Here is a 10283-nt window from a genome sequence, read left to right as displayed (position 1 = left end):
TATCAAATCGAAGATCTCTGAATGAGCTTCAATTTGATATATTTTGCGTCCTATGGTTTAATATCAATGAAAAGTTACGGTCTTTTAAAGATAAGTAGTAAAATCAGCAACATGACATTATGTTGTTGATTTTTCAATAGCATAAAATCAGTAACAAGGTACATTGTATGCTGAAAAATCAGCAACACAATATTATATTGTTGATTTTGAAAAATCAGCGATATTATGTTGTTGATTTGTCAACAATATAAAATCAGCAACACAATACATTATGTTCATAATCAGCAACATAATGCATTGTGTTGCTAATATTTCAGCAACAACATTGTGTTGTTGATTTCTAAAAATCAACAACAATTTTGTGTTGGTGATTTCTAAAAATCAGCAACACAGTAAAAAAAAAGTGATTCGAATTTTTTAATAAATAGTAAAAATGAAGAGAGATAAGTAAAAAATAAGTGAGAGAAATAAAAAGGAAGAGAGAGATAAATAAAAAGAAAGAAAGCGACTACGTTGTTTGGATATTTCCAAAACGATATACATGATCGGGGAAAACACATAATCACCTGTATTGTTTGATAAATTTCCAACTGTCACATCATAAAATTATAATAATAATAGCAACAACAGTTTTATTGAGTTTTACAACAACACGCATTACAACAATGGGGGCAGGGATCCTCTAGTCCCAGATCCCTAGACCAGTCCTGGTCCCTTACTCATTCATTGGTTGAATGAGCTGGATCCCACCTGTTTAACAGATGGGGTGCAGTCCATTCAACCAATGAATGAATAGGGTCTATTCTGGTCCAGAAAATTCTGGACCAGAGGGTCTGGCCTCCAACAATAGTATCATGTAGTATCATAATACGACAACAACTACAATTTGAGTATCCTTCAAATGATCAACTAAGACAATCAGTATCATGTAGTACTAGAACTTGAGGTTGTAAATTGAAAAAAAAAAAAGAAGAAGAAGAAGAAGCAAGGCAATTGAGGGATATGTAGCAAAGAATTTGTTTGAGGTCGAGTTATAGTTTTGAATTGATCGATTCATCTTTTATTATATATGTCAATTACCAAAGCATTATGGAGGATCCAATGGAGAGTCATGTAAAGGAGCCCAATTCAGCAAATGTTGCCTAGCTGAAGTCATTCCATGCGCTAGGGAAGTTCCCCATGGCATTGTACGTGAATTGGCCTCCCACCACGATCCATCAGGCCAAGTTGAGCGACACCACCACACCGGGGAGGCGAAGGCCAAAGTGGCCTACGAGGAGCCAAATGAGAGCAACATGGAAGACTAGGGCGACAGTAGCGATGTCACCCATGACCATGACCTTGCTCTATGCCTATAGGAACTTGGAGATGGGGAAATTGAGAGCATAGGCGAATAATTGCGGGATCTAGTAGAGGGCAAAGCCGCCATCATCTTACTTGAACAACTAGAGGAAAGGAGTGACGAGGCTCCAAAGCTCAGCCTTAATCTTAAACTTTCGCTAACTTACCACATCTCTTTGCGCTACTAGGTGGAGGTGAAGGGATAACGACAGACAGCCGCTCTCGGTAATCTAAGGATGGAGGAAACGGAGATGAAAAAAGAAAGCTGGGAGATTAAGGATTTTTTTTTTGAAAAAATAAAATAAAAAGAATGAGAGGTATTATGGGAAAGAAAATAAAAAAAACTATGTGATTTGATCAATTCCAAAATGTGTATGCTTTTTAGGTAATAAGCAAAACCAGCTACGTTGTTTGATAAATTGCCAAGTCTATAGCGTTGTTCTCAAGTATATAAAATCTTTTTTTAATTTTTTTATATTTTCTCAACCTGCGGGCCAACCCAAGCCAGTCGTGGCTCGACCCATGCAAGTGACGAACCTATGCGCCCGTTTGGACTCGTTTTAAAATGGGTTGATAAAATTTTAACTTAATCCGCTTAAATTATTTAGCGGGGTGGGCCAACCAGTAGTTATGAAATCATAACTAATAAAATAAATGAGCAGATAGACTCTGCATTATAGTAGCTACAAAATCGTAGTTATTACAATGTGAATGGTAGGTGAACTGAGTTGAATCAACGTTGTAGCAATTATGATTTCCTAACTATTACAATATGAATATTTTTGAATAGATTAAATATACATTATACTAGCTACAAAATAGTAACTACTATTAACCAATATGAAATCGTAGTTGTTACAATGTGCCTCACCGATTTAGAATTTAATACGTATAGTGGAAGAAAATAATAGTATACTTGACAGGTGGGATGGGGCATCCTATAAAGAAATAACAATGGATTTGAATTGTCATGTGATTATTGTAAATATCCTGGGTGAGTTTTGATGTGATCAACTAGATTAAGTTAGACTCTGCATTTTTTATGTCTTATGTCTAAGTGTGCAGGGACTTAAGAACATAAAAAGTCGAGTGGAATGTGTAGCTAGTGAAAAGCATGGGACGGGTAGCGAGTCGACTGGCTCGGTGCATTTGAGGGACAAAAAGCTGCGGAAGAGTATACCGACAGACAAGAAGGATGTGTGTGACCCTTCCGAGGGAAAAGAAGCTTGGAAAGAAGTTTGCTCGAGGAGAAAGCCAGAGTTGGGTTCAGGTGAGCTCGACTTTGGATGCCCAGAGAATCACCCAAGCGACCGGAGTAGCAGCCGAACAAGTCAACACAAACTTGATTTGTCCAAGCGCTTGGACTTGGTCCGAGCGCTCTGACCACCTTGGTCTAAAACAGGCACCCCATCGAGACGTTGTTGCGAGGATAACATTCGGAGTCCACATCAACGCCAATCCAAGCACCTTGATCGATCCAGGAGCCCGGGCAAGGATAAAATATTATCATCAAGTCATTGAAGAGCCGTTGAAAAGTAGATAAGGTGCACCGTTGGGGGCGCCCAGACCTTCTCCAAGCGCCTAGAGCTGCCACGTCAGCCAATGGACAAATTCGACTAGTAGACTATAAATAAAGCCCTAGTCCTAGGAGTTTAAGATAACACACACTTGTACTTCATTCATAATTCTGTTTTAAGTTGTTCGTGCTTTCACTTTTATAAGAGGCTTCTCCGCCTACATCAAAGGAGAATTTTAGAGAGCTTTCATCACTTTGGATTAACAACTTCCTTGGTTGTAACCAAGTAAATTCTTTCGTGTCTTATACTTTCTTTATATGTGTTTTATTTCTAATTAAACTAACATGTGTCTTTGCTAAGAACAATAGTAAAAGAAAAGTTCTAAATTGTGCTTCCAGGCAATAACGACCTACACGGGGCTAACAATTGGTATCAGAGCTCAATTGCCTTAGAAAGACTAATCGTCAATTGAGGCAACAAGATGGCTGGAGCGAGTATTCATCCACGGAAGTTCGAGAGAGATTTTACAAATTGGAAAAAGAAAATAGAGGTATTTTTAAAAATGGATTTTGATATTTTTCTCACTATTAAGTATGGTTTTGTAACACCCATAGATCAACACGGAGCTGAGAAATAAGAACACTTGTGGAGCAATAAGAGCACCTACAATGCATGTGTTGTTTGGGTGTTATAACACTCCTTTGCTTTCAAAGCATTATACACCCCTTTGCTTGAATGCGTTCAAGCAAAGGTGGGGTGGGCCCACCCCAGAGCTGGCCCACCCCATGTTTAATTTTTTTAAAAAAAAATTATTTATTAAAAATTTAAAAAGTTTAAAATTTAAAATTGAGATATGTAAAACATAAAATTTATAATTTAAATTTGAAAAACAGTATTTTTTTTTAAAAAAATAAGATTATTATTAAAAATAATAATAATAATTTAACTTTTTTTAAACATATTTAAAATATATTTATTTAATATGATATAATTTTAAGATAATTGAGTGGAATGTGAGACACATAAATAATGAGTGTTAATGTTAAAAAGAATGTAGGTGAAAGAGAAATGTTGTTATAACGGTGATGTGGCAGTGGACCCCATACTTTTTGATGAGGTGGTGGGTGTTATAACAATGATGCATTGTGGATGCTCTAAAGAGCAAGCTGACTTCGTGGCAAACCATAAAGTAGATTTTTTTTTGCTGAGCGTTCTTGTCACGCCCCAGGAGAGTCCCTACCGAGAAAATTTCGACAGCATCTCTCCTGTACGGATGACAATCTGAAACTTACTACAAAGCTCTCAGGGTTCCCAAACCTCGTCCAACACGGCTGGAACATTTATAATGAAATAAGATAAGCATTCCATGCAGTTTATATAATTCAACATCCGGCTGACACAATCACACAGTTATAATGGTAAAAACCTACTTCACTACAACGAGGGCAACCAACACATTGGAAACCTTCGTAGCGGAAACATGGACATCATACCCCAGCACGATATAAAATCTAAAGTGCAAAACACATACATCACAAGAATGTAGTTCACTAACAAGGAAACATAAGTCCGATAATATAAAACCACCTCGATACCTAATGGGGTCGGGACTAGCAACTGGAACCTCCTGACAACTTCAACTTAAAATAGAAAATATATCAATAGGGTGAGTCCAACACTCAGCGGATACTAAGTTGACATGCATAGTAGAAAATAACCAATAGTAACAATTATGCGTACAGTCTCTTGGAATAATAATGAAAAATGCAAAATTGAAGGAAATTGGAGAAGTTGTACTCACCAGGATCTCCTATCAGAATAATAAGGTCGTCAGACAAAAAATGTCATATCTCCTGTATGCATGTCAATCATATGCATCCACTAAATATGCAGCAAACACAAGCAATAAATGGAATCATGCATATGATGCAAATGACATATTCTGGTCACCCCTGATGCCAGTCAGTCATCTCACACACGATGGTGAGACCGAGTGGGTAGGGTTGTGACAACTATGCGCTCTGTCATCACTGCTCCTGAGTGACCGAATGGATAGGATGCTATCGGAGTACACCTTGTTGGATCGTGTAATTCGATAGAGGGGGTGAATATTGATTTAAATCATCGAAAAGAATATTGAGTACGCAGCGGAAAACACGAAAACAGAATAATGCTAATATGAACCATTTTACTTGGTTCGGAGTCTTGGTCGACTCATACTCCAAAGGCCGCACTTGTTGAGTGCTTTCATTGGGTAATTACTAATAATTCGTAAAGTTATTACAAAAACTAAGTACAGGAATTATTAGAAAGGAATACCGACAGCACTGAAAAGAAAAAGCTTGAGCCTCTTGTTGTTGGAGTAGCTTCGCAGCGTCGCAGAAGCACAGCAAACAATGGAAGATCTTGTGTTCAGTTGTATTGTGCTCAAGGTCTCACCCTCCTTATAAAGGAGGCTCAGGGTGCCCGGATCCCTTCCGGATGCCTGGAGAGTGATGTAGCCCAGCCAACCATAAAGCTCCACGTGTTAACGCGCATTGGAGGATAAAACTTGCCTCCGGGCGCCCGAACCTCTGGGTGCCCGAATCCCTTTCGGGCGTCCGAACCCTTATTTTCCAGCAATCTCCTTCCTACAAGAAAATGTTAGTCCGGAGGCAAATGTAAATTATATATTCTACAAAATAGAGTGTTAGCACAGTTAAGCTATAAGAGTAATAAAAGTAGTAATTAGATTTCGTCTCCTTAAGACCGGAATCTAGTCACGATCTCAACATATATTTCCGAAATGGATCTAAGTTGGATCGACGCCTAATATTCGCTTCCGAGAAACGCGTCCTCACAGTCACTCCCCTCTAGTGACTTACCTCCACTTACCTGCCAAACATCCGGTCAACCCTTCGACCTGTCTGGACTTCGTATCAGCTATCCGGTCGACCCTTTGACTTAGTTGGACTTCGTGTCAAACGTCTGGTCAACCCTTCGACCCATCTAGACTTCGTACCAGTTATCCGGTCGACCCGTCGACATAGCTGGACTTCATGCTAGATGTCAGGTCAGCCCGTCGACCCGTCTGAGCTTCTCCTGTACACTTCGTAGAAGTGTTAGATCAATATGAAACTAACTTAACCTACTTTGTCATTTATCAAAATTTGAGTTAGACCGTTAGTGCTAATCGTACCTGTCACGCCCCAGGTAGTCCCTGTCCGAAGAAATTTCGGCAACATCTTCCCTGTACGGGTGACAATATGAATCCATAATACATATATCTATACCTCGGCCACACACGGCCGGAACAATACAATACAAATAAGAAACAAACCACGCAGTTTATATCAACATTCCACACAGTTCAACATAAAATCAATCCACGCAGTTTAATAGGGAAATGACGATAAAGAATCCTCGAAGATATATGTAAACATCCTACTCCACTACAACGAAGAAAACAAATCCACGAAGTAATGAGAAAATCCGCAGCGGAAAACAAAAGTAGCAAACCTGAATATTCAATGTCCACAATACAAACCCACAATACACGTATATAAGATGCAAAAGTAAAATGTAATCTGAAAAAGAAAATCCTCGCGATAATGGGGCTAGCGACTGGAATATCTCCCGACGGCCTCAACCTGAAAAATAATAACAACGGGGTGAGTTCAAAGAACTCAGCAAGTAATCCAATAGATATGTACAGCAACATATAACTACCAGTAATATCCTATGGACACTAAACCATAGAGCCTACGATACAGTTAGCCTACAGTACAATCTCCTAACAATATAACAGATATGCATAGTTGAAATAAACTGTAATAACCAAATATGATAAAGTACAATCTATAGCAAGAATAATAAGAAAATCAATCGAAATAAACTATACTCACTGCGAGGCATGAACATGTGCAGATAAAAATAGTCGGAGTAAAAGCAAATAACACGTATGCGTATCGATCGTATGCGATCACCAAATGCATCGATCACGAATAATGCGATGCATGCGTATGATCTGAATGACATGTCCGGTCACCCCTTGCCGTACTCGGCCATCTCACACGTAATGGTGAGACCGGGTGGGTAGGGTTGTGACAACCGTGCACTCTATCGTCACAACCCCTGATGAGTGACCAGTGGGCGGGATCTTGTCGAGTACACCTATCCTCCTACCTCAAACATAGTGAGGGGCGATATGCCTCATCTCAAGATGTGACGGGAGGGACCCCGTGCTGCGCTCTGTCACGCTACCCGGCGTCTGGCGGAGCACCACCGGCAACCTACCACACACAGGTGCTTTGCCACTACCCATGCAGTGGTCACGTTGTGTGCAGGCCCATGTAGCCGACCGACGAGCTCAACAATAATGGAGTCGTCAATCGCTCAGCATGCAATCATGCAATATGGTGCATGCGGCTACAGTATGTCATACCTGGACATATCCTCCTCCATATGTGTAGGTGCCAAAAAGATAAACACATTTATAACCATGATATAAACAGCATAAATCTAAGAACATCACATATAACAATGATATAAGTATCATGAATCCAAGAGCACGTAACAAACATGTAAAGCAACTAATCCGGTATAGTGGAGCACTATAATATACATATTCATCTCTATAAACATAGATACACATGGCCAAAGATAAAAGCATCCAGTTCTAATGTAAAGCAACTAACAGAAGAAACATGATAGGTATCAACTAAACTAAACCAAGGAAATACTAACTACCAACACTAGTAAGTATATATAAACTGCACATATCATAAGACACTATCAAGAGATAAGTCAAAGGGTACCCGCCTCAAAAAGAAGGTACAATCAAGCAATCCAAGGTCCAGACGCCCGTCTCGAATCAGAGTCCTGTGTCAACAAACAATATATATATTTTTTATTTAGCTAAATCCAAATTAATAGCTAAATAAAATCCCTAAAACTAAATTAGGTCAAAACCTTAATAAACACAACCTCAATCTACATAATTAAATCTAATGGTTAATTAGGATTAGTTACTTAATCCCTAATCACCAATTAGATTAGAAATCCAACGGTTGACTAGGGTTAATTACCCTAACCCTAACCATTCCATTAGATTAATTCTACACATAATCAACAACTAATTACAACATGTATCACCATCTAGATTAATCAAATCTAACCATGATCTACATCTAAAATCAAAAACCTACATACACTAATCAATCACTCTAATCATGTATCAACATCACTACACCTTACCTCAATCCCAGCTATTGTTGATGTTGGAACTAGGAGGCTGTTGGTTGGTGTGCTGCCGGAACCAAGAAAGGATCAAAGAACACCACAGCACAAAACAAAACTTCACAGCCACGCTTGTTGATCCACAACACTCAATTTTCGATCATAGAATACAACACTTGTTGGAATTCTTTCCCACTTCAACCGATACCTCAAACACAGCAAAGAAGCTGATCTGGAAATTATAGCAAGTAATTAGATCAAACCATGAGGATCACGGAGCCAAACACCAACCTAATTAAAAACCTAACTTACCTCAAAAGGTTGTCTCCAGAAGAAATCACCCAATCGGAAGATCATCACTGATCAATTACAAACCTAGACTCTGCCCGACAGCTCAAGAACAAACTCACTGATCTTCAATGCCTCCAATCCGTGACCTAATTCAACCGCAAGAAAAATGAGGATCAAAAACATAGATCACTAATCCAAACCACAACCTAATTAATCACCTACCTCCAAGATCGCTGCTAGGGTGACCTTGTGCACCTCGCCATCAGCCAGAGAAGAGATCGGGGAATCACAGGCAATGCTAGGGCACAGATCGGAGAAATAGAAGGGATAAGGTTCGAATTGCTTACCCTTGAAGCCCTAATTGCTCTTCCACATCGGCGACTGAGTGGATCTCGCTCGATTCAATGGCCTCAGTGATCGGCGCAAGAAGACGCGAATGTTTGCAGCCCGGAGATGAAAGGCGTCGGTCGAATCTGAGCTCAATCCAGAAGCTTCCTCCTCAAGTGACACCAACGATCGCTGGAGCTGGAGCCCTAATCCTGTCGGCGTCGGCTGTCCGCAAGAGAGAACAGAGAGAAGGGAGGGGAGATCGGGAAAGAGGAGGAAGAGGGCTCGATTCAAGAAACGGCGTTTGGTTGAGGAAATAAAAAGGAATTTATAATTAAACCTTTTCCTCACCTAAACGGGTATCCCAAACAGGCTTTATCCGTACCCGTTAATTAATCCTCTCAAAACCCATCATACGAGCTCCGAAAAATTCCTAGAAAATTTCTAAAAATTCCAGAAAATTTATATAAGGCTATTTTCCAAATAACCCTATTAATTAAATTTTCTGAGATCTCACATCCTCCCCTACTAATAAAAATTTGGTCCCCAAATTTCGCTATAACCAACAGCAAACATTAGGATATAACCAAACAGTATAAATGCTGAAAGAAACTCTAACTCACATACCTCAAGTAAAAAGATGAAGGTATCGAGCTCGGATCGTATCCTACGACTCCCAAGTAGCCTCCTCGTCAGAATGATGCTGTCATCCGACTTTAACCAGTCGGACAGTCTTGTTTCTCAGCTGACGCTCTCTGTGTTCCAGAATCCACACTGGAACCTCCTCGTAAGTAACATTAGGCTGAATAAGAATAGATATATCTGACAGAACATGTGCCGGATCAGATACGTATCACCTCAGCATAGATACATGGAATACATCGTGAATGCCAGCTAGAGATGGTGGTAGCGCTAGATGGTAAGCTACTGCTCCAATCCTCTCCAAGATCTGGAATAGCCCAATATATCGTGGAGCTAGCTTACCTCAAAGACCAAATCTCTTCACCCCTTTCATGGGTGAAGCTCTCAGAAATACCTGATCACCAATAGAGAACTCCAGGGGTCTCCGTCTCTGATCAGCATAACTCTTCTGACGGTCCTGAGCCTCAGACATCCTCCGCCTAATAGTACGAACCAACTCTGCCTCTTGCTGAGCTCTCTGAGGTCCTATCAGCTGGGCCTCCCCAACCTCCTCCCAGAGGATGGGTGTCCGACATGGTCTACCATACAAAGCTTCAAACGGCGCCATCTGGATAGCCGAATGATAGCTGTTGTTGTAGGCGAACTCCACCAAGGGCAGGTGGTCCTCCCAACTGTTGGTGCAACCTTAGGTCAAGGTTGACCTGGTTGACCCGACTCGAGTTGTATTTTGATGTTTGACTTGGGAAGATTGTCGGTGCAACCTTAGGTCAGGGTTGACCTAGTTGAGTTGCATGTTGATGTTTGACACTCGTGAGAGAGTTCTATTCTTGATGTGAGACAAGAATAGATGGTTGGGAGATTATTGGTGCAACCCTAGGTCAAGGATTGACCTGGTTGACCTGAAAAGTCCAAGTATGGAGACTTGGCACTGGAGAAGTCCAAGCAGGG

At 40.3% G+C, this 10283-nt stretch overlaps 1 long non-coding RNA gene across 1 annotated transcript; it reads right to left on the bottom strand.

Annotated features, from left to right (window-relative positions):
- Positions 1–7657: 7657 nt before the first annotated feature.
- LOC121973075 lies at positions 7658–8997 on the bottom strand. Its single transcript, XR_006109363.1, has 4 exons — positions 8589–8997; positions 8388–8512; positions 8094–8307; positions 7658–7718 (listed from the first exon to the last, which is right to left on the bottom strand). It is a non-coding gene; the product is annotated as an uncharacterized LOC121973075 (long non-coding RNA).
- Positions 8998–10283: the final 1286 nt, after the last annotated feature.

This window comes from Zingiber officinale, chromosome 4A (genome assembly GCF_018446385.1).
Source record: "Zingiber officinale cultivar Zhangliang chromosome 4A, Zo_v1.1, whole genome shotgun sequence".
Taxonomy (NCBI): Eukaryota; Viridiplantae; Streptophyta; class Magnoliopsida; order Zingiberales; family Zingiberaceae; genus Zingiber; species Zingiber officinale.
This window is presented reverse-complemented; position numbering and strand designations above follow the sequence as displayed.